This window comes from Palaemon carinicauda, chromosome 1, assembly GCF_036898095.1.
Source record: "Palaemon carinicauda isolate YSFRI2023 chromosome 1, ASM3689809v2, whole genome shotgun sequence".
In the NCBI taxonomy this organism is placed as follows: domain Eukaryota; kingdom Metazoa; phylum Arthropoda; class Malacostraca; order Decapoda; family Palaemonidae; genus Palaemon; species Palaemon carinicauda.
The window spans coordinates 89522942-89548558 of NC_090725.1; the positions used below are offsets into that span (position 1 = coordinate 89522942).

The following is a 25617-nucleotide window of genomic DNA, read 5'->3' on the forward strand; positions in this document are numbered from 1 at the left end:
TGAGGACGATCAGTTTTCTCATTACTTTGCTTACTGTCAAATACATTAGCCAAAGGAGTTGTCTTTTCTTTTTGACAGGGAGTGACAGTGCCATCTGGCTTAAATATAGGAGGAACTGTTAACTCTACATCTAAGAGTGCAGGTTTGAGTGTAGCCCATCGTTTATGCTCCTGTGTTGTACCGGAAAGGGTTTCTTTTATGGTTGAAATGTATACTTCAGTAGTTGAACCATAAACTCTGGATCTACAGCTCTTACCCGGGTATAGTTATTCCTAGTCAAATCTAATCTGTTATCTCCCAAAAATGATAAGCCTCCTGTTTCTCTAAATAACATATTGACAGTCATTGAACCAATGTTTTTCCTTTACTTTGTATTTCAACACATGACCAGGGATATACCAGTAAATTATGTTGACCACATTTTCATTCAAGAGAATTTTGACTAATTCAAATGCAAAAGATCACAAAAAATGCTATTCCAGTCTGCTTGAGATTTTATATATATGTTCAAAGAATATGTCACATCAGGTCAGGGGCAGGCTGCTCAGACTGTAGGACCAACCTTGCTTGTTATAACAATAACACCAAGGCAATCGTCGTATTTCAGTTCCAAGCAATTACTATTATTGTGAGTTGCTTCCCTTATGAATTGCTCATAGCCTAATTCAGAAGCAAAATCTTAAGTTCCTAAGTGGAGAAACAGAATTTACCCACTCCCAGTGGTGCTCTTTGAAATCACCAACTAGCTCAAAAGAGGCCTTTCCATCATCATCTTGTATCTTAGCCATCTGGTTGATGGAACGCCCATAAAAGTTGTTGTGGTTGCCACAAACTTAAACCACCTGAATCTCATGGCATTCACATTCATAGGAAGACTCATGAGAAGCAGGTTACTCTATCTTAATATAAACTACCGTACCCCATGCCCTAGGAGTCCCGTTTCAAAATTATTAGCTTCTCAAAACCTTGAACAAGCAGCTGAGATGAGTGTCGCATTTGAGAAACCAGTCACTGGTCATAGTGGATTATTATACTGTCTGGAGGCAATATTGGTATGCATTTCAGGAATATTGCAATGCACTAGGCGATACTGGCAAAGTCTATGGCGCACTGCTCCTGAATTTTTTCCAAATAAAAGGAGGTACAAAATAATGAAAGACTAAGATTTTTATAATTAAGTAAAAATGTAGCAACTTTAATAATGCATCATTTGTGTCCGGAGTGAAATAAGAATGAGGGACTAGGGGCGAAAGAGAGCGCCGTTTCCCTAGCTGATAGAAATCTGGGAGAATTGGAGCACGTAGAAGAATACAAATATTGATGAAGGAATGAAACTTTTTAATCGAACCGAGTAATACGTGGTTTTTCTTGGGTTACAGCAGAGTGATTTGGAAATGTATTCATCATGAAACGGAAGCTGGTTTTCTTGAAGTAACTATGTTATTTATGATTTACTATCTTGATTTTATAGTTTTCCATTTGAACTAGGCGTGCAGTACCATTAAATTTTAAAGGAAGTCAGAGGTTATTTGTAAGCTTTTTCTATGGTATGATTATGCTAATATCACGCGTGTTCTAGAGAGAGGAGAGAGGAGAGAGAGAGAGAGAGAGAGAGAGAGAGAGAGAGAGAGAGAGAGAGAGAGAGAAACACAGAGAAAAATAAGACATGGTTTTTGAATAGAGAAAATTTAGGCAAATTTCTTCAACCTTGCATTACTTGGTCCTCTTATTGTAGGCCACAACTGCCCTGTTCTTGCATAAGAAAAAAAATGTAATTTCTCCAAAAATAGCTTTAAAGAAAAAACGGTTTCCTCTTTTTTTTTTTATGATGGACACGTCGTCCTGCTCTCCTCCATAAAATCTGCTCTCCTTGTCACCCTGTTTATGACCCCCACGTGAGTGGAATGCTAACTATCTATCCCTCAACCCCCCCTCCTCAGCACCACCAGCCCCCCACGTCTCCCCCACCCTCTCTGCCTCAAATTTGATGGCAACACAATCACGGATTCCGGAACAGGTCGTAAATCTTGGGGAAATGACTATGCCCAAACGCTTTTATTAACCTATGATCGTCTCCAGTTTTTTTATTGTTAATTTTAAATGGTGTGATCGTCAACCTCATTAGCGTCATCATAATCATTGTCGACTTGTTTTACCAATTTATGTTACTATTTGAATATTTATTAATGAAGTATCAGTAACAGAATGTTTATAATAATTTGTTACTTGCTTTTTCTTTTTATTGTCTTGTTATGAGACATTAAAACTGACGGAAAAACGACGTGTTTGTGATCTTTCAAAAAGAAAAGAAAAACTTTTTAAATATCATATTCTAACTCGAGGGTAAACTTGTATTAGAAATGCACTGAATTAAGGAAACGTAAGTGTTTCTTAACTATATATCTTATATTTGAAACTATTGTACGGGATATATGGCATTTTAAGTGATATGGGTTAGCCTAATGTATTTGTTACCTTTTCATTGAGAAGCCAATATAAGTGGACTGGATGTCTTAAACCGGCCATTTTTGAGAATCTGTATCTAAATAGTTATTGGAAAGACTTATTTTATTTTGAATGAACATAATTAATTTTAGTATTTTTTTAAGCAGCGAAGACATATCAACTCTTCCGATTTCCATACTTTTTTTTTTATTTGAAAGGGAAATGTTTGAAGAAACTTGTAATTTCTTGGCAGGATTCGAACCTCACGCATGTTAGGCGAAAGTGAGGAATAAAATTGGTCTGCTTCAGTTCATATGTGTTCCGTATATTTGCAAATTCGTTGTAGTCTAGCAGAAACAGATCTACTGCCATCTTAATTTGTTGACCCAATATTGGAATTATGATATCACTAGTTGTGATCTGCAGATTGTCATAAAAAAAAAGCACGTACAGTTGGACACAGTAATTCCTTTCTTACCTCGCTCTAAGAAAGTGCACCCTGTCATGCCTTTACTGTGTAGTGAACTCCTGTATGTAGCCTGCCCACCAACTCTGCCATCTCTCCCTACACTATCGCCGGATAGGAAGGTTATGGCAGGGTGAATATCGTCAGAGCAAGGTGTGCCAGGAATTCCTGTGTCCAACTGTACCTGTCATAGAATCAGGGCTTTAGCCATATTGACATCGGCCAGATGAATTGTAGGTCACAGTGGGAGGTGATTTGAAGGGTCACTAATCCTTTAATTGCGAGTGAATCTTATTTTTCTCGGTGCTTCTCCTATTGTAAGCAACCCAGTCAATTTCCTTACAAGGCATCCTACTTGAATATCTATTTTTTTTTTTACCTAATATTTTGTTCTATAAATATTTTTTTTTTCAATGTAATGCTAAACATCAATCATTATGAGGGTTATGATTTCAAATATTTTTGCCGGTAATTTCTACCTTTTTTATATTTTGTATAAAGGTAGATAATAGTCACAATTACTTATGTTTATATTTGAAAGATAAGGCCAGGTAATACACACACACACACACACACACACACACACACACACATATATATATATATATATATATATATATATATATATATATATATATATATATATATATATATATATGTAGTGTAAGAACCCTAACAAAATAAAAATCTGTAGTACATTATCATTAAGTGTCATGTTTTAGTAATGTTCACCTGATTCTTTAGTGAAATCATCTTCAGAAGATTTAAGTTGATTACAAAGGAGTCAATTGAAACAATGTGTTTTGCATCTTCCGACTGAAGTTTCTAAGCATTGCACAAAGCATTTATCCAATTTGCTTGTGACACTGATTGTATGGTTTCTCTTAAAAGAACTTTTAAATCTGCCATAACAAAATTATTTCTTTTTGCAATATAGTTTTGAACTTGTCCCCATATAAGCTCAATAGGATTGTATTGACAGTGGTAAGAAGGCAGGCGAATTATTCGATGACCATTATCGATTGGAATTCTTATCTATAAAAATTTGTGGACACTCTTGTGCATAACTGATTTCACCACTTTCATCAATTCTATGTTTTACCATGTTCCCTGGAGTTAATCCTTTTTAATCAGCCAATCTTGCATAACTGCCTTTCTTGATGCCATGGTTGGAGGATTATCTAATTTTACCGAGTGATATGAAGCAATGTCCATAACGATTACTGAAGAAGGGGTTTATTGGGTATTAGTTGTTCCTCAAACCATGTTTTGAACACAGCACCGTTCATCTGGCTATGGTAATCTCCATCATTCTTTGATTTGAACACGAGTTCTGCGTTTAGCACAAAGCCATTTACAGAACCTGCATGCAAAACAATGAGGCGACCCCCTTTCCTTGTAGGTTCTTGGATTCCTGTTCCATTTGTCGAGTGAGTGTCATTCCAACATTTGGACACAGAATGATTTTGATTAAGCCATGTCTCATCGAGACAGATTATAGTCCGTCCTTCGGCTTTCACTTTTTAATTTCCCTCAAAAACTTTGATCGACATGCAAGCACATGTGGTTTTTCCATTAAGATTTTCCTCCCGTCTACCTTGGAATACTTAAATCCAATGTCATGCATAATTTTTCTAAGAGTTTCTGCAGATCCATTAAAGCCAATGTTTTCTTTCAAATCGCACAGTACCTTCTCTTTTGTTGGTATTTCTCTCCTATTATGATAATTAACAATGATCTTTCGCACCAATTGCCCATCAAAATAATAAAAATTTGAGATGAATTTGGTCTGCCTCCTATCCTTCCTCTTGAAATTCAGAGTTTCCGAGCCAGAGTATTCTGCTGTTTTCCCTTCTTTCAAAATTCGTCTTATACTCCTTTCGCTGATTTTTTGTAGCTTCGGCCGTGCATAATAATGCTCTCTTTACATTGATGATAGGATCTCCATTTAGTATCTCTTGAGTGAAATATTTTACGACGTTGTAAACAATCTTCTTTGTTTCACTGTGAAGATGACGACGACTTGGGGAGTTATTTCCTGACATGTTTATTGGGTAGAGGCTATCGGACTTCTAATCCTTCAAATGACCTGAAATGTCTTTATGATTGTTCCTCGGAAGAATCCCTGTCTTTGAAAGTTATAAATGCGATAGGCCACAAGCTCCTAGATTAGCGTTTCTGACTTGCTATCCTTTACCGATAGGGGGTCCTCTCAAACACCAGGTGTTTACAAATGACAGAGGATTAACTTGAAGCGTACTCCGATTATCTTATGGTCGACAAGGTCGATTTTTCCCTAACATTCAAGATTTCAGCGGCCTTATTTCTCTGGGTTGACTATAAACATTTGCCTAGGAGTGATCCAATTGCCCGACCATCCCCCAGTCGAAAGAGATCTCTGGGTTAGGGAAAAGAGACCTCCATTCAAGATCAGGAGGAGGACTGTCAGATCTGAATACATTATTTAAGATGATTTCGCTGGTTACCTGGTGGGTCTTTGGTGAATAAGCAGTCTACTTTGAGTGATTAATGACATTCTTAGATTCAGAATTTTTGGGATGTCAATGAATTCAATAAAGATCTTCAAAGAATAACCTGTAGGTATCTAAGGGTGGCTATGGTTTGTAGGACAATTCCCATCCTTTATGTCTTTGAGGTTATCAGGGATGATGATATCATAGAGGACCTCCACGACCGTGCAGATTTATAGGTTTTGATTGTCTTTAATGTGTATACAGGTGTATAATTACCAATTATCAATTATCCTTGTAAACTTGCACACACAAACACAAACGTGCGCACGCACACACACATGGTATTGTTTGATTGTTTACATTTTCTGATTAAGTGGAAGATTTGTTTAACCTTTGGAAATGGATGTGGACAAACCCATTTTCCTGTCATTCCATGCAATTTGTCATTGTTAATTTACTTCCTGCCATTCTGGTCTCCTAGTCATTGGCTACATCCGTTATTGCTTTTCTACTTTGCATTTTATTGGAACTTAGGGTCAAATCCGTGCTGGCTACGCTGTAAATCTTTCAAATTGATTGGTCATCGTAAGACTATAAGATAAGAAATCTTTTTCCATTGATACGATTGGACGTTGAACTGAATATTGGAGTATGGTGCAGGAATAACAAACTTTCCTGTACCAGTACCTCTATAACCAATATAGCAGATTTTCTGTTGTATCTGCGTACAAAAGAGAAGCTGGCTGTGTCTACCATCAAGGGTTACCGCAGCATGCTAGCCTCTGTCCTTCGTCACCGACACATTGACGTGTCATGTAACAAGGATCTTTCAGATCTCATTAGATCTTTTGAGACGACTAAGAGGAAGGACAATCCAACCCCCTCTTGGAACCTGGATGTAGTCCTGGCCTATTTAACCTCAAGTAGGCTTGAAACCTTGGACAAGGCGTCTTGGAAGGATCTTACCAAGAAGACTCTTTTCCTAATTACATTGGCTACAGCCATAAGAATAGGAGAGTTGAAAGCCATCAGCAAGAAGGTGGGCTTTAATGGAGATAATGCATTTTGCTCCCTTCAGCCAGGCTTTCTCGCCAAAGACGAGAATCCATTGACCTCAAGTAGCCCAGGTAAAATACTTACTAAATATGTTTTGGGTGTTACGAGGAGAGAGAGACAAAAACGGTTTTTGTGGTCGGTTGAAAATGAGATTATTGTTTATTCTACTTTCATTTTCCTTTCATTTTTTCTAAAACAATACACACTGACTACTGCCTTAAGTATAGGCTTAGGCAGGATTTTTATGGTATTCGCATAGTAAATGGTAACACCTCTAGCATGAGAGAGAGAGAGAGAGAGAGAGAGAGAGAGAGAGAGAGAGAGAGAGAGAGAGAGAGAGAGAGAGAGAGAGAATCTGTCTTGTACAAGCACATACCTGAATCAGTCAAACGGAGAGTAACGGAAAATTAAATGGAATAAACCGAGACATACCTGTTTTTTTTTTTCTACTATTTCCATGACTTCCAGCTTTCCTGCCTTGGCCCCCGCTGTTTTTTTTTGGTGGGAAGGGGGCTGGCTAAGACCAAGTCATTCAGCGGAACGCCATACTAATGGATTCTTTTGTTGGAAGGAAAGCTGGACCCCAAATACGTATACCTTCTCTTTACCTCGGAAAATGCCTTCGTCATAGTTTGCTTATGGGTCAGGAGGACATTCCTTGTTAGGGGCCAGAGGACGCCTAGAGTCTTACCCCATAATAGCTTCTGGTAGGGGAGAGGTGGAGGCCTCAAAGAATCCCTCCCGTAGCCAATCAGAACAGGATTCATCCACATGTCAGTAACTTAAGTGGTGCTTATTAGGATTTATTATAATGGCGAAAGCTTTCTCTCTACAGATATCGGGAATTTGCTTATAGAGAACTTGGTTTTATGTACAGGTATAGATGTCTCATCTTTTGATCGTTAGTATCCTTCATCAATTCTCAGCCTTTTGGCTTTACCCTACCATGAATCTGTCCGAAACTTTTAAACGAAGGCAAACGTACTTACCCCATCCCCCCAAAAAGGCACGTTAGAAGAAGTATAGCCTCAAGCTTCCCGTTTATAGCTTAATTGAATTCTATTGAGAACAATCGGGTCATACTTTTTTTGCAGTTATGGTGATCTTGTCCACTAGATATTGTATCTAACCTAACAGCCATGACGCTGAATATACTGTATGTCTCTAGTTCTGGTCTAAAATGAACGAACGAACGATGGTCTACAACTATTAGGACCAAGGTATATAGAATAAGGGAGAGTCTTGGTTAGGACCTTTTCTCCAACTTATGATCGCTATTTACGACTGTTTCATAATTTTCATAAGACAGAAATTAGTTCCCAAGAGTCAAAGTTTAAAGGTTCCGGTAATGTGCTTGATCAAAAAGTGACTTTAGCATTAAACATTCCTTAAATCAACTTTGGAATGATAGATTATATTAATTTATCTACATAAACTATTAAAAGTTTTAGGTAATATTTCAATTAAAGAATACTTACGTATTTCTCCATTCACATTTTTTTTTTAATTTGCTTTAGATCGTTGTGTCATTTATTGTTGTGAAAACAGTCCAACATGAAAATTAGTAAAATAAATATATATATATATATATATATATATATATATATATATATATATATATATATATATATATATATATATATATAATTCTTACTCCATTTATTTCAAATTTATGAAAATAAAATTAGAAGTTTACTGTAGATTTTTATTCGTGAATGAATACTATGTCTATCTTTCAGTAAAATTTACTACTTGAAGTAGAAGTATATCACGATAATCAGTAGTAAATAACAACAGTGCATATCATATACGAATCCTCATCATAAAGAATTTTATTGTTCATGGTAAGCAGGTAAAGAATAAAGAAATAAAACATTTAAAATCCCTTCGCTTTGACACAAGGCTCAACCAATCACCTCGCCACCATCACCCTTCATTCAGTTCTAGCTCTTGACAGCACTTGCGATTTTATTTTTACTTTTTTCATTTTTTTTTTCTTCTAACCCATCTGGCCTGAGAGCTTTGCTCTGCTAACTTATCTGAGGTTAATTTTTGGTCATATCAGATGAGCTCACAGTGTGTACACACAAACACATCCATCGCCCACTCTCTGTTAATGGATATTAAAAGCTGAGTCAACAGATGGATGTGCAAGGGAGAAATTCATTCAAGAGTCTCTCTCTCATCTCTCTCTCTCTCTCTCTCTCTCTCTCTCTCTCTCTCTCTCTCTCTCTCTCTCTCTCTCTCTCTCTCTCTCTCTCTCTCAATACACTTGTTTTATTATTTAACTGGTAGGAAATGAAATAAGAACCAATCACAGATGGAAAGTAGATAGCAGAGATTATAAAGAAAAGTGAGTGAAATACATTAGATAAGGTAAAGACTTGAGCACTGGTAAATGGAATAGGATTCTCATGAACCTTGGGCGTGAAGGTCGTTGTTACTCCGGACTCTGCCACATATGCATTTTGATGTCTGTCATATTTCTTTTTACGCATTTTATGTTTTTTTTTAGCAGGCCTACAAGTACATGTTACAAATACTCGCATGCATTCCTTCGCGATTCCGAGTGGATATTTATTATTCAAATTATTCTTTAAATGATATTCTATATATACAAATTTAAATTAAAAAATTACCGTGAGCATTGTTATATTCCCAGACTAACTTGGTCCAAATTGCCTGGAGTAATTTGACTCGAGGAAAAAGTTATTTGTATTAACGAGAAGATAGAAGGGCGGGAAATATAGCAATATGTACAATGAATTTTATCTCCATGGCGGTCAAGAACTAGCACCGTTCTCATTTAGTATGAATGATCAAATGTATACGAGGTGATGCTGGGTAATGCGACATCAGCTATAAATAAGAACATATTGTAAAAATTCTCAGCTATGTAAGTGACAGTTGAAAGACTTTTTGCTCTTGTGTAAGAGGAGATTAGTTAACGCAAATGTGACTTCCTCCTTCTCGTCAAAGGTAATTGTACTATAGCTGTCGAATAATAATGGCATTCCCGGTACCAGCACTAGGCCATATAATCCAAAATACATAAATGGCGTGTGGGTCGGCTTTCCAACCTCTTTTCAGTGTTACTTACTCTCCAGTCATTCTAGTTTGGAGATTAATGCAGTAATGGGTCTATAGAGATATCTTCCTAGTTCATCGAGGAGTTCCATATGAACTTGCGCTGGTATTTGTTTAATTGTACAGTATTGATTTATTCGAAATACTTTTGCAAAATGTTTACATTCATCCTTCGTCTTGGAAGCATGCTCATTTACAGCCTATTCATAAGAAAAATGACTAACCTACGACCGGATTATTCTTCTGTTCTTCTGACTTCTTCCATAGTCTTGTCTGTGGGGATTTTTTTCATTGCCTAAGATGCCGCTAAAGGTTTTGACAGGATATAGCATTAGTTATCTCCTTATTCTTATAACTAAGTATCAGTGTCTTCTCTTGCATCATCAGCTTAGTTTTACAGGAAGTGAGACCAACTGGTAAATATTAAGCTTTTAATTTTGCTAGTTTTGTTGACTCGGCTGTCATTTTTATTTATTTATTGTATCCAATTACATCCTTTTGGACTATAGGTAGGGCTTCTATTGCAGACCTACAGTCTAATCTCATTGGCGTTTGTCAACTTCTCTATGAGTATGTAGAGAATCGTTTCACCAACGCCCTTGGCTTCTTAAAAACAAATGCATTTGATAGAGTTGGGCATAAGCCCATGTTTGTTAAATTTGTGGCATGTGGCTTCATCCCTACCTCATGTTAGCTTATTTCGGTTTTTATCGCATCTTTAAATCGATGGTGCTACTTATGCTCACATTCTAATCTTCATAGGTGTTCGTAAGGGTATTTTTCTTCTTTCTACTTTTTCTTCCTTTTTATTCAAAATCTTCCACGATTTACGTTTTCCACAAGCCATGCTTTTAGACATGAATCAACCTTCAAATTTCTTGTTCTTTCACATCCCAGATGCCCTCGGTTTATCTGTCAATCTCTTATTGCCCTTTCTACATCTGTCAACTCTGATCTTTCGATCGTCTTGGAATGGCAGTCATGTAAATGTCAAATGCATTGCCCCCAAGACGCTGATTCTTACTATTTCTCAGTCTTTATCCATCCAATTTTTCAATTATTTACCTAAGAGTTTAATCGAATCTCTCACCTCTTACCAGTGATTTGGGTGTACTGTTTGCTTATAATGTACCTTGGAGAAATCCCATTGTTGAAAATGATGTATTTGCAAACTTCTCCCTTATTTCGGTGCTTTCTGTTTTCCCCCTTATTCCCTGTAGGATCTAATCAAAGGCCATACATTTTGTGAATGATCCCACTTTCACATCAACTCTTTATCCTCTTTCCTTCTATTGCAAGGTCGCTACCCTCCCTGTATTTCTTTGATAGTTACTGTTTTGATCACTATTCTGTTGAGCTCGGGTAAGTCTGTCTCCTTTAATACAGTTATTAATAACCGGTAGGCCACCTCTTGATATATTTACTCTTTGGAAATCAGTAAATCCACGAAATACAGGGTTCGGGGAACTTCTTTCTTTTTTATTTTTGTTTTTCCAGACTTATTACATTTCTTTTTTTTTAAAGATAGGTGTGTCACCTTTTCTATGGTTGGGCCCCAGTCTTTGCTCATGAATCAACAAACTTTGTGAATGAAAATTGTAATTGTATATGTTGCGCAGAGGCTGAAAATGTTTAATGAATCAGATATTCATATGTGACTCAGAAGTGAAATTATGAACTCGGCAACAACTTTTTCCCTTAAACATTGTTGTTGAAAAATGTGTTGTGCATAGTTTTTTTCCCTTTGGTGGTTGTCTTGGTTACTCTGAAGAAAATATATCTGAGAAAGAAAATATTAATTATTACGCTTATGTACATGAAGAAAAATTAAGAGAAACTTGACACTAAAGCACAATGTTTGAAGATAAGATCTAAGCACCTTTTAACAAAGACCGGACGATGATGACGTCGAAGCAAGTGGTGGATGGTGGACTGGTGGCCGCTTCAGGCGCTGTCCAAAGGAGGCGTGATGCAGAAGGGAAACAATAGCCCCGGCAGGGGAAGGTGACGTGCCGTATGAACGATACGGTTTTTTAACACAGGTCATTTGCATAAGAGCGACCGCCTTAGCAGACAAATTCATTATCTCCCCCCCCCCCCCTCTTGTAGTTTCACTTCATTACTTTTCTCTGTCTTGGTATTCCGAATATGTTTCAGTATCAAACTCTCTCTCTCTCTCTCTCTCTCTCTCTCTCTCTCTCTCTCTCTCTCTCTCCTTCATGTATTTTTTTTTTACATAAGGATAAAGCTTCATTGTTATCATCTATCCCATTTGTGAACACAGAATTGAAGTTCACCTGTCTTTTTATTATACGATATAACATTTACCGTATCATTTCTATTAATCTCTGCTTTCTATTCCATAAATTGACGAGAATCTTAGCCTCGTAGCTATGTATCCACATCCTCGTGGATAGGATTCCAGTACATCAATTTAACACAAATTAATGTTAGATCCAGTAAGAACGAAAAATAAATCGGTCGTCTTGATAGATTAAGTCGATTAATCAAATTCAGTAATGTAATCATGCCACGGTACTGTAACACATTTGTCTTGATGTAAATGGGATCTTACTGTAGTTAAAAGGGGTCACTAACTATTTATGATAAGATTTAAATAGATTTGATATTAATTTGACATATAGATTAGATTATTATCTTTAGCTGTAAAAGCAAGGATTTTGCTAGCGTAGAGTTGCTGAAGTATTTTTTTGAACACTGATGTAATGTTTAGTTCTCATTTTGAGGCGAGAGAGAGACTAATTAATCGGATTGATGTAATGTTTAGTTCTCATTTTGAGGCGAGAGAGAGACTAATTAATCGGATTGATGTAATGTTTAGTTCTCATTTTGAGGCGAGAGAGAGACTAATTAATCGGATTGATGTAATGTTTAGTTCTCATTTTGAGGCGAGAGAGAGACTAATTAATCGGATTGATGTAATGTTTAGTTCTCATTTTGAGGCGAGAGAGAGACTAATTAATCGGATTGATGTAATGTTTAGTTCTCATTTTGAGGCGAGAGAAAGACTAATTAATCAGATTGAAGTAAAAGTTGGATTGAGAAATTGTGTCGAAGTAGGAGAGAGATTAAATGATTAAGTAATTAGAGTGTGTTGATGTGAACATGCAACATGCAGTCATGAAGTCAGATTGTCCCTGAGTGAAAAGAAAAGCAATTATTGGAAATATTTTATACTTTTCTTGTATAAAATGAACATTTAGAATTAACTGACTTTCTTAATTTTGTTTTAAGTTGGGTTGGTGTAATGAAACCGTGGATGATTTTGTTATGAGGAAAATACGGTGAGATGAAAGACCAAAGATGCTACCATGTTAAGGAACTATACTTTATAATCTTTGTTTAAAGATGGTTTCCATTCAAATATGATCGAAATTTTGTAAATGTATACTTGCTTATGCATGTATAACTTGTATCAATATTTACATTTTAGATATTAACAATTTATTTATATGAGTTTATAAAATATTTAGGTGAGGAGTGTATTACTTAATTTTAGTATTACTTGGTCATACTTATGTGATCTAAGGCCGTGATCGTCATAACGGCCAAAATTTAGCTAATTATGATTTAACAACAATGTATTAACGACAAAAATCGCCAAGGTTATGGCCTGTGCGCCACAATGGCGGCCAAGGTCTTTGTCTGTTACCTTGCGCCAAGTGTCACTTGTCACCATGTTAAGACGACTATTGCTGCAATGGCACCTTGGTGTCACGTGACATCAAGAAACATTGTCCGGTCGTTGCCATTCGTCGCCACGTAGCGGTGTAAGCCGTGCGATACCTTGGTGACAATCGTGGTGCCGCATTTTTTGTTCCGCGATGAAAGTCATTGTGGTAACGTGATACTGCATGACGAAAACACGACTTGGTAATGCAACCATGCTCCAACGCCAAACATGAAAGGGTACACCAACCAAGAAGGAAAGTATTCAGGATCAACATACAGGGACCTGTACATCTCCACCAGTACTTCACTACACTTCTTCAAGATGCCAAGTCTACCTATTATCAAGAACCTTCCAAGCGAGAAGAAAGCTAAGTACATCCATCTCTTACAAGAACGTATACCTTGATGAATCTTCCTCTTTAACAGCTCTCGGGGATCTTTTTCCCTGCTTCTGCAGATCCCACTGAGGATCCCCATTTAATTTATCGAACTCTTTCCCAGAGCGAACACGTAATGACCACCGATCTCTATGAGGCGATGGATATCTTGTCTGATGGTGACCTGCTGGTAGTTGATGACGACTCTTCATCTGAGCTAGAGAAGGAAAATAATGGGAGTGTCCTTCAAAATCCTAGAAGGAATATGGGTCAGTGCGTCCTCCTGACACGTATCGGACCTTGTATTCAGCATCTACAACTGCAAGGAAAATGAAATAGTAGTATTTCTTATAATTAAGGTAATGAGTCCCTCCATAGCATAGGTTTTGTATGCGAATATATTTCTCATCTATTGCTCCAAGGATGTGAGGGAAAAACTCCTCAGAACTACGGGCTACCCCCTTTCATTCCTCTAATACTCCTGGAACCTGCGTGACCCCATCTCTAAAGGCATGCACAAAAGCCCTACAAGCCTTGGGCACAATGCTACTGCTGATAATGGTGGAAGCCACCTGGATTTCGAAAGACAAGCTCTTATAAGTTTGTCCAATTGCAATGTACCGAAGGATAATTGCAACACAGATCTCGCTCAACGAGTTTCTTCCAGAATGTCAAGGTCTTTGTTGTGTAAGGTTTTACTTGTTCTACAAACTTGTCCAAAAGATCTTCCGTGATCTTGGTAAAATTTCAGTAGAGACCTACTTTAGATTCTATGTTGCCGATTCTTGCATCAAGTGGTTATAATACCCTTCCTTTTTCCTACGTTGTAAGTAGGGTTGAACTCAGAAACTTCGTGGATTTTTCTGTTTCTTCTTGTGATGTTGGTGTTCTTACATGACCATCAACTGCAAGTTGTCATTATGATAATCTAAAATTTACCTGACTAATTCTTGGTTACGTGTGTTGTCAAGTATGAGGCCTAGCAAATTCATGGTCTTTCAATATTATGACACAAGGGGAGTGGTTGATCTTCCTCAGACTTCCACTTCAAAAGGAATGATGAATGTGCAAAGCTCACTGGTAATATATAACTTCCCATCCTTGTTCCTGGCCGAGTACAATTTCATGATGTTAGTATATTAAGTCGTATAGCACCATGGTGACCTGATGTCATTGTGTTGCTAAGAGGTGATAGTTTTTTTTTACACACACACACACACACACACACATATATATATGTATGTATATATATATATGTATATATATGTATGTATATATATATATATATATATATATATATATATATATATACACATTTGAGCCATGCAATAGAGGGCAACTATTGCCAGACTTGACCATTACAATGATTGAGATCTTAGATTGTATATTAGTGACTTGGGCATAATGCATTGTGAATTGGTCAAACTATTGGCAGAATTCATAATAAAATATTTTTACTCGGGTGTTGAATAGATATACCTAAGAAAATTAACTTTTTTAGAACATCTAATGTGTTCTTCATCTCAACCCAGTTTTTGAGTTAATCAAGTTTATTCTAGGTTTCAAGAGTGAATTACAAAATAAAGTGATGCAGGCAACTTAAACAAGTAGCAGGAAATCTCAAACACATAACCAAAATAAACTGTAGCAGGATGATGATGTCCAGTCGAACTTGCCAAGTACCAACCAGACTACTTTGCACTCTGCTGCTATTTACTCTTCATATGATGATATGCTGGTCATGTTTTGGCCAGAAACACTGGCTGGGTTTAATAAGTGCGTATACACAGAAATTTGACTTGAAGCCACTGCTTGCAAGCAGATAAGTAACAGATGTGTTTCTGCACACATGGTAAATGTTTGAAATATATTTTATTGATAGGAATATAGTCATTTGAAACATCTGAATCGAATGCTTACAATATTCATTGTCCGATGTTAGTTTCTGTTTTAAAGATAAAATGCACATCCTCTTGAGGAAGGATGTATCTGTACGCCGTTGCTGGGATTACAGGCAGTTTAATATTCAGACTGAACCAGATCACTACTCCCTCTCCAACATCACAAACATCACTACCTATTGGTTCTTGACTCAAATTACTGCCACTCTTTCCCCTCTCTATGACTCTATCAAGGGCAAGCCAAAATACCTGAAGGAGGCAACCTTCTTCAATGCAAAGAAAGCCTTATCGACTGCTACTGACAAGCTCCTAGTAAACCAACACATACTGAAAGATCTACACACCGCAATACATGTCTTCATGCATACCGATGCTTCCAAGTCACTGCTTATGTCCTAATATACAGGCCCATTCCTTGTCATCCGTTGTAATCCGAAAGCTTTCCTCAACATTCTTGGAAAAGAAGATTGGATCACAATTGCCTGCCTAAAACCAGTGCACATATGGTATAGTATAGTATTACTATAGGGCAGGTCTCCTTTCGCATGCATGTCTACAAATTTAGAAGAATACCCTCTTTACATTTTCTTTTATGTAGTGCACGCAGTAACCAACATCTGATTACGTTCATCTTAAACGACAAAAGCCGCTAAATGTAACATGCAAATTTTAATTTTATTTTCATTACTGCTATTATACTGTCAATTTTTATCCAAATTTTAGTTTTATTTACAAAAGCCATGTTCCTGATTTTTATCTCCTTCAGGTTAGTCACAAAATCTCTCTCTCTCTCTCTCTCTCTCTCTCTCTCTCTCTCTCTCTCTCTCTCTCTCTCTCTCTCTCTCTCTCTCTCTCTCTCTCTCTCTCTCAATTTTTATTCCAATTTTAGTTTTATTTACAAAAGCCATGTTCCTGATTTTTATCTCCTTCAGGTTAGTCACAAAATACTCTCTCTCTCTCTCTCTCTCTCTCTCTCTCTCTCTCTCTCTCTCTCTCTCTCTCTCTCTCTCTCTCTCTCTCTCTCTCAATTTTTATTCCAATTTTAGTTTGATTTACAAAAGCCATGTTCCTGATTTTTATCTCCTTCAGGTTAGTCACAAAATACTCGCTCTCTCTCTCTCTCTCTCTCTCTCTCTCTCTCTCTCTCTCTCTCTCTCTCATCTGTTTAGTGATAAAGTGGAGTAGGTTATGTATGTATACCAAAGATTATCGTTTCCGTAATATCAACTGTAACATTTTACAATTTTTTTTCCGTAGGATTCAGGAGCCTGGCCACAGAAGGAAAAAAGTCACATGAACCCGTAAGTTACCAGATGAATTTTTTTTTTTTTATTCGTTCAGGGACTGGATAAAATTGTAAGTCGTCTAGTTTTGGGATAAACTAGAGTGGGGAGATAGATATGGATTTGATGAGTATGAAATCATTGCCTGACTTTCATCAAGTCCTTTTTCGTGGTGATCACAAAAGGGCTTTTGTTCACTGATAATTTTTCTATACTTTCATGATAGTGGGAACCTCAAGACAAAATCATAAAGGCTTTTACCATTTGGATTTTGTGTTTTGGGAAATCGTGAAACTTAAGTGTGTAGCTTTTCTTTACACCGAAGTCCCTTAAACTTTGGATATCAATTATTTCTTTGGTATTTCACATACTATTTTGCAATTAAGGTAAACCTTTAATGTCCCATGAATCTTTAACTCTGTCGAACGGTTTTTTGTTTTTAACATATAAAACCGTATAAGTTATAATTACACACACACACACACACACACATATATATATATATATATATAGATAGATAGATAGATAGATAGATAGATATATATGAAACCTATTCTTGAGAGGGTATATGACAAGTTTAGTACTCAATTGATTATACTGAGGTCAGTAGAGAAACAGTTGGGATTTCATTTAACGTGCCTAAACCTTTCCATCTGGTGACGGAATCGATTCCTGGTTTTTCCCCCGATGTCATGGAGAGTATCTTACCCAATTGATCAAACTGAGAACACTCATACACTCATTGAACCAGATGTTTATGTGAACGTTTATATGTACACGAGATTAAAGTTTTTGTATTTACGCACATATGTGCATGAATGCTCAAGCGTTTACGACAAGCTTTTAAGTGTGGGTAGAAATTTTCCTCGTTTGACGCAATAGCTGTTGTTTATTCACATTTGGTGGTTGGGGAATGCCCTAGCGTTATGTTTCTCATACATGTATGATACTGAACGGACGCGTAATGACTGATGCATCATTTGCGGATGCGGCGTGTATGCTCCGAGAGGGCCCATAAGAGATTTGTAATTTTTATTATTTTTAATGGCTGTTAATTGCTTTCTAGGGAACGTGTGCATAGTAATGATTTTTCATAAGCTGCTGAAATTATGGAAAATCTATGTATTATAATAAAAAGTATCTCATGAATTTTTACTTCCAAGATATATATTTAGATACACTTTCTTTTGAGAGCCCCCATATTCTAAAGGAAATTTATTAGAAAATTTACTTGCCTAGATAGGATTGGAACCCATATAGGGTAGAAGACCAAGTTAGTGAGTAGATCATTACACTAACAATAATGTGGAAAAGGGCTAATGTCACTCGTAGACACCATCGTGAATGCTGCGTTTCTTAGGAATAGTTATTTCAAGATTACCCTCGTGTTATATTTTACTGATTATTTTCTTTTTCAGCTGCTTCTGAAATACTTCCTTAAGGAATCTTTTAGATTTTTGTGACGGTATAACACTCAAACTTCTCTGGGGACTGTTTAACTTCATTCTACACCTCTATGTAGTTTTTGAATGGATACTATACTTCTACGAGAAGCTCTTCTATGAAAAAAACATTTATTATTTTAAATATATTAAAAGACTCATCAGAATCCCAAGTACTTTAATATTGTAGCTCACCTGAACAGAAAGATTAAATGAGATTTTGATCTAATTTATGTATGTCTGGCGTAAACTTCAAACTCTTCCAATATTTTCTCCAGAACCACTGGATCAATTCAAACAAAATGGGCAGAAAGGATATCCAGCAGTTAAAAGAATTAAGTTTATTCAAATGTATGCTGCGTCTCTTTCCAAAGAGACATAATTTAAAAATAGGGAGATTTTGGTGGTTTCATTTGAAAGTCTTCGTTTAAAAAACTGGGCAAGACTTGATTTAAAGCTTCCATATGTAGTGAAGATACGTTTGTTGAAAGCATGATCCCTGAGGCCTGGAGAGGACCCCAATATAGTTCAATGTTTATGAAATTAAAACATAGATTAAATCTTGGGTTATTGGCAATTTCATCTTGATAGCTTTGGTGTGGTCCAAAGGAATCTTGTTTTAATGTTTCGTATTCTCTGGGATTTTGAAAAGAAATGACTAAACCAGGGGTCTAAAACATGTTGACTTCTCGTTAATCTCTCATATTCTTTCATGATATTTTTAGGCAACTAGGTACTTTTATTTTTGCATTTCATTTTCATGTTAGCAGGTCATAATTATTTGAATTTATTGCTTATTTGAACGATTTCGTGCATAAACTTTTATAATGTACGTTATTAGAATATTCTCTAAAGCAGTTTACAACTAATCCTCTTGATTAATTCTTCGTCTGGAGAATAGATACACTGTTTTGTATGTTACTATTTATCTTTATACAATAAAATAATACTTTTGATATCTGCAGTATAATCTTGTAGTCTACTTAAACATCTGCTAATACTTCAGGTTTCAAAATAATTTTTTGCCTATGCTGTCCTTATTAGCAGAACACCATAGGATTCGCAATGCTTGCTTACCAGAATGCATGAAATATAACACGAGGTTGGGTTTAAGATAAATAAAAGAAAGACAGAGATGATGGGAACGAAGTATGCAATGGAAGATGAAATATCATTGGAAAGAGAAAGGATCAGTAAAGTAGAATCATTTAAGTATTTAAGAACTATGATCTCCAATATAGGGTCTTTAGAATTAGAGTTTAGTGAAAGATTGAAAAACAAATCAGACAATGGCTAGGTTAAGTAAAATTTGGAAATCAAAGCGTCTGAAATTACATAAAATAATCAGACTATTTATCAGTTTAGTGAGATCGGTATTACTCTATGGACATGGGTCATGGTAAGACAATGAAACATTCTCCAATAGATTTAGTAGACTTGAGAACAAAGCCCTGAGAAGGATATTGGGAGTTAAATGGCAGGACAGGATTAGAAATGAAACAGTAAGGGAGATTACCCGAGTGCCATATGTGGATGAGATCATGATGTGGGGTAGATGGAGATGGTTTGGGCATGTTCTTTGCACTCCCCAAGAGAGATTAGTTCGGCAAACTTTCATCAGGGCTCCGTAAGGCGCTAGAAGAGTTGGAAGAACCAGGCCTACATGGCTGAGGACTATGAAACGTGAAGTAGGAGATGATGAATGGAGAAGTATTGAATTAAAAGCTCAAGGTAAGAGGCGACTGGCGAAATCTAACCGAGGCCCTTTTCGTCAATATGGTGATGATGAGATATAATATTAATGAAAATATATTGATAAAGAAGTTATATTCAAATTTTATTGCAAATCAGAGGGATGTTTAGGTTGGTAAATCGTGTTAAGAAAATTCTGTCTTTTGAGGTATTTTTGTTCTTTTTATTGGTTTCATTTCCGACACTCACATTACATATATATATATATATATATATATATATATATATATATATATATATATATATATAATGTTTTAGTTATATTTTTTAAAGAGTCCTGTATTTACTAGGTTTGGGTTAGGCTTCATTCCCGTTTTCCTTACTTTTTCTTGACTTCTCTTTATATGGAAGTTCGGATGCTAATTTCGAAGTCCTCTTTTAAATATTAGGCTCGCGAAAGTTCTCTATTTTTTCACATTTTAAACTTACGCTTGTGAATTTAAATTATTATTATTATTATTATTATTAGTAGTAGTAGTAGTAGTAGTAGTAGTAGGTATCCATCCAAAATGCCATGGCTTTTGTAATATGTATTCAGAGTAGAATGTTCTTAATACTAGTCTGAGACCTTGAAAAAATAAAAAAGTGAAACATGTCGGATAATACACACAACGAAATAGCACGCAAACACAAACACGAGAAAAAAGTCCGCATTTAACGTGGTCTTGCGCTCACACGCACTGGCACCCACATACACATGCAAATTCATGGGATAAAGTTTTAACTGGGAATGTGATACAAGTATGTCTGGGGCAAATGTAGCCGCGGCAAGTGCAGGAGAAATGCAGGGAATCGGGAATCGGGGTGAGCAATGCAGATGGTGGGGGAGGGTTGGGTAAGATACGGAGGGGCAAGTGGGGGGGGGAGTCGAGGGTGGCGAGAATACATGGGAGGAATTAGGTTGGAGGCTGGGGGGGGGGGGGGTTTGAGGTGGTAGGAAAAGAGGTCCTCAGCATCACGCAAGATGTACCTGCGGAAATTTATCTCTCTCTCTCTCTCTCTCTCTCTCTCTCTCTCTCTCTCTCTCTCTCTCTCTCTCTCTCTCTCTCTCTCTCTCTCTCTTTACTCTAAAAGGTGTTTTACACAATGCATGCCAAAGGCAGCAAGATAAGATTTTTAGGCCCTTAGCTAAGAATAATGTACACAGTCCAAAAAATGTGTGAATGTGGAAAGAAACTTAGACAATCTGAAAAAAAAATGTAAGATCAAGAAAATATGATATGTATTATAGGCAAAATGAGATAATGGTGTTAGCAAGACTGGTGTAAATTATTTCTATTATGTATTTACTATTTAGAAACTTATAAAAAAAAAAAAAATTCCTCTCAAGCTGGATTTAAGAAACACATGTTTGGCAATCCAACATACACAGATTATAGCACCGCATATATTCTTACTGGCAAATGTATTGGATTTAAAAAGATTCATACATGGACAGAAACTGATACAAATTTGAATAATTAATACTGCTGCAATCCCTTGGATTCCCATGGATATTAATAGTCTCCTTGAAGCTCAAAGAAACGAATACTTTAGAATTATCATGATATTTGATAGATTCCATATATACCTGTATTCCTTTGGATATAGTGTCTAGCAGGCACCTGAATTCAGAGAGATCCTAAAGGTCTAGAATCGCATGGATTCCTACAAATTCTATTACCATGTAATCACATGGATTCTATCAGCTACATTTACTGGAATCTTTTATGAAAATACTTTGGAGTCACTTAGATATCCGTTATACAGAGATTCCACAGTTAGCCTTGTTCCATATATACAATAGTTGGTCTTGTTTCGCACAATAACGAGTACTCTAGGCATACTTGGGTTGCCTTAAGATCATTCAATCACCCGAATGTCAATACAGAGATTGTAGAGTCCTATTGATTCCTACAAATACAGGCTCTAAAGTTCCCTTGATATCTCCAGATACTCCTAGTCATTTGGATTCCTACATATTTAGGTATTTTAGAGTTACATTGATAACCAAAAATACAGGTAGGATAGTGATAACACACTGACCTCACATTAACATTGATGGCAGATTGAGTCCTGCCTCGGCCCATGAGTTCAAGCTGTTTCTTATGAGGGTACTGCTATGATTGGCCACCAATGGGGAGGGATGGGCTTCCCAGCTGACGCTCTGATGAGTATCTCTTCATATGAAACTGTAACTGAAACCTAACCCCTAACATTTACAGACTAGTGTTTCATTGATTCCCCCAGAAACATATTTATGAGTCACCTGAATTTCCACAAATAGAGAAGCCAATGAGCCACCTGAATTCCTACGTATGTAAATGGTTTGAAGTGAGAAAGATTGTGATAGATATTGTTACTCCAGAATCATCTGGATTATCACAGATACAGCTGCTCTTAAGGTTTCTGGGTTCCAACAGTACACAAATTCTAGAATTACTTTGTTTCCTACGGATACAAAAGTCTGGTGCTACTTGATTCCCCTAAATTCTTAAACACAAATTCCTTAAAGTGACCTGTATTTCCACTGGTAAAGATATCACAGAATCTCCTCGACTTAAGCTAATACATACTGTCAAGCTTATAATCCATTCTGATAATTTCAAATGCTTTGAAATTGCTTATATTCTTTTAGAAGCAGGAGTAATAAGGGTACTTGGATATTCTCATCAGCAGAGATTCTAGAGTCATATAAATTCCTACATGTATACTTTTCAGAGTTCCTGGGTTCCAATGGGTAATTCTGCTTCTTAGTCGCACAGATTTCCCTAGATACAGTCTCTATAGCGTTATATGTATTCTCACAAATATTGATATTTTGCAGTAACCTGTATTCTCTGTATACAGATTATAGATATTATACATTAATTCATATTGAAACAGATACTAAGGTCATCTATTTTTACCACAGATTAAAAATCCAAGAGATGGGAATTCCTAGATGATAAAGATTCTAAAAACACCAAGATTCCAAAGAAAGAAAACAACATTGTTATCTGTATTTGTATAAAAATTGTTGCTCTAGATTTTAGAATCACCTAGATTCCGACACATACAACTGCTACTGAGTCACCGATATGAACATAGACACATCCTCAAGAGTCATACAGACTAGAATATTGTCATCTGGCTTTCCACATAACTGATTCTATAAGTACCATAGTTTCCATAGACATAGCTAGATTATCTAGAGCCATTTAGATTCTTAAAGAATATGAGCCGCTGGGAACCACGTTTATTCCTGCTAAAAGAGATACTTTTATTCACATTAATTGCCACAAATATGGAAGTTTTAGGATCTGCAGTCTCGAATACAGATTCTAGGGTTACCTTAATTCCCACAGTAAAAGATACTTCAGACCCACCAGTTTCCCAAAGATACGAAAAACTGGTAGAATGAGCTTAAAAATCAGAGAAAGTGTCATCTGGATTATCGTAGGTACATATACTCTCAAGTCACCAGAATTCACAGTGTTGATTACTCTATCACCTGAATTTGACATATTGGTTTTATTCTAGAGGCACCCGAGTTCCCACTCATGCTGATTATCTGGAGTCATCAAGATTCCTTTAGATACAGTTACTGTAAGAGTTACCGGTATTACTGTACCAGAGTCAGAAGTTAAAGAAAATTGAGACGTGAATCTTCCGTATTTTCTTTGTTTTTCAATATGGTGCCTGTATTATGGTCATGATCCTAATGTATCTATCTAATCAGGTCTGATGATAAGCCGAAAATAAGGAGAATCAGAAATGTGGGATACCGTAGCCTTGCAACTCCAAGTTATTGTTCTGTTAGAAAGGTGAGTGGGAAAAATTTATATAGATCGTGGCATTATTTAACTCATCTCGCTGATAAGAATTGTTCCCAGTGTGGAACTTGACTTTAAATAACTTTTAGAATTTTCAAAAACTAGTCCTTTTGTTTGTGTCTTGAAATTGGTTCCTAGCTTTTTGTTTAATAAAATACATATTTGGTATTGACGATGTTGAGATTAGTAAATCAAATGTGTTAAAGAAGGGTGTTTCTTAGGCAATTGGTAAGGGTTAACATTACCCTCCATGCATGAGCTTATACAAAAGTTAATATTGCCAGCGCATTAATGTTCTTGAATATATTATTTCAGCCTTGGCAGTATGTCAGGAAATGCATTAAAATTCACAAATCTATCGGTATAATGTAATCAGGGTAAGCTGTTCTTGAATTTGATACGATTCAAGGGCAAAGGTTTCGTTTGATTGATATTCTGATTGGGATCAGAACTTGTGTGCATAAGTACGCTGACTGTAAAGCTATGTGGAAAAGCTTTATAACGTTACTTATATGCATGTTTATAAAATGATGGTGGCTGACAGTATACAAGAAAATACACAAGAAAAACACTCAAACGAGCAAACATGTTCTGTGTTTTTCATGGCCTTTCCTTGTCAAAGTTATATGTGAAAAGTTTCTAACGTTTAGGCTATCATTACTAGTTAAGTTTTTTTTTTTTTTATTTATCTTTGTAATAGAATTACTTGTATGACCATGTTAGTTAATGCAATTATGACATAAATTACCTGTGACTTTATGTAATTGAGTAACTTTCAAAGATTTCCTAGCGTCGAACACACGAAACGGCGCTGATGGTCATCTCAGATGTAGCAGGATGCCTGTATTAGTTTATCTTGCAACTGTCTCAACTTTTTAATGTAAAATCTTCCCAGATTGGGGTAAAATCAGTTCTATATATAAGTAGTTTCCCAATTTGTTTGTGAAACGTTTTGAATAAATTTGTATAAATATAAAGTAATGATTTTTCATCAACAAGCACACTTTGAAGGTAGGTGGGTAGAAGAAACAAGGCATCAATATGTGATAGTAAACGTTAGGTGTAGAATTATAGTTAAAGTTTAGTGTTACACTGCTAAATCCACGTGCTTCTTGCACTTGTTACCAGAAATGACAATAAAAGGGAAAGGGCTTTGTTGTCCTTTTACATAACATCTTTGCATAGGATCTAATCATCTATATTTGATACACCGGAAATCAGGGTTAGCTGTGAAGTATCTAAAAAGTCCTGATCATAATACTTCCTCAAGCTAAGTCTGTTGCCACCCTGTTTCCTTTATCTTTGAGGTATCTAATCGGATGGCAGTTTCGTTATCTGTTAATTCTGTGAAGAGAAAGTCTTGAAATTAGTTCAATTACTGAAACTGAGTCTTAAATAAGAAAGTTTCGAGGTGTTAATTATTCTTGTTTACCTGCCATCTTTCTGTTAAGGAATAAATGTTAAGAGTTGTTCATCTATTTGTTAGACGGCAGTCTGCTTCATCTACAGACGAACTCACACCCACGTGTATTTATACAGATTTTTCTGCGTGAAACAAGCCTGTGCATTCCATCTAAACTTTAAAAGTGTAAGCAATGCTTTACATTTTATCTATAGCGTACAGTCAATTATTTTCTTTTGTGGTGCATTCCTTAAATACCCACCTGTGGTAGTGAAACTTATTTTAAATGTACTATATCGTCATTTTCAATGTGATTCATCTCTGAAGTAGCAAACTCCTGATGAACTACTCGGATTGATATATAACTTGCTTGCCAAATTGATATGAAATTATATAAGAACATCAACTTGTAAATTTAAACGCATTTTTCTGCCATGAGTAAAGT

The 25617-nt window shown here is 36.2% G+C and overlaps 1 long non-coding RNA gene across 3 annotated transcripts in view; it reads left to right on the forward strand.

Moving 5' to 3' along the window:
* LOC137642631 (uncharacterized) overlaps positions 1 to 25617 on the forward strand; it is a 498287-nt gene that overhangs the window by 149201 nt on the left and 323469 nt on the right. For all 3 annotated transcript variants that reach the window (XR_011044823.1, XR_011044824.1, XR_011044822.1), the window contains exon 2: positions 16757 to 16800. This is a non-coding gene — a long non-coding RNA (uncharacterized lncRNA). The remainder of the gene's footprint in view (positions 1 to 16756; positions 16801 to 25617) is intronic.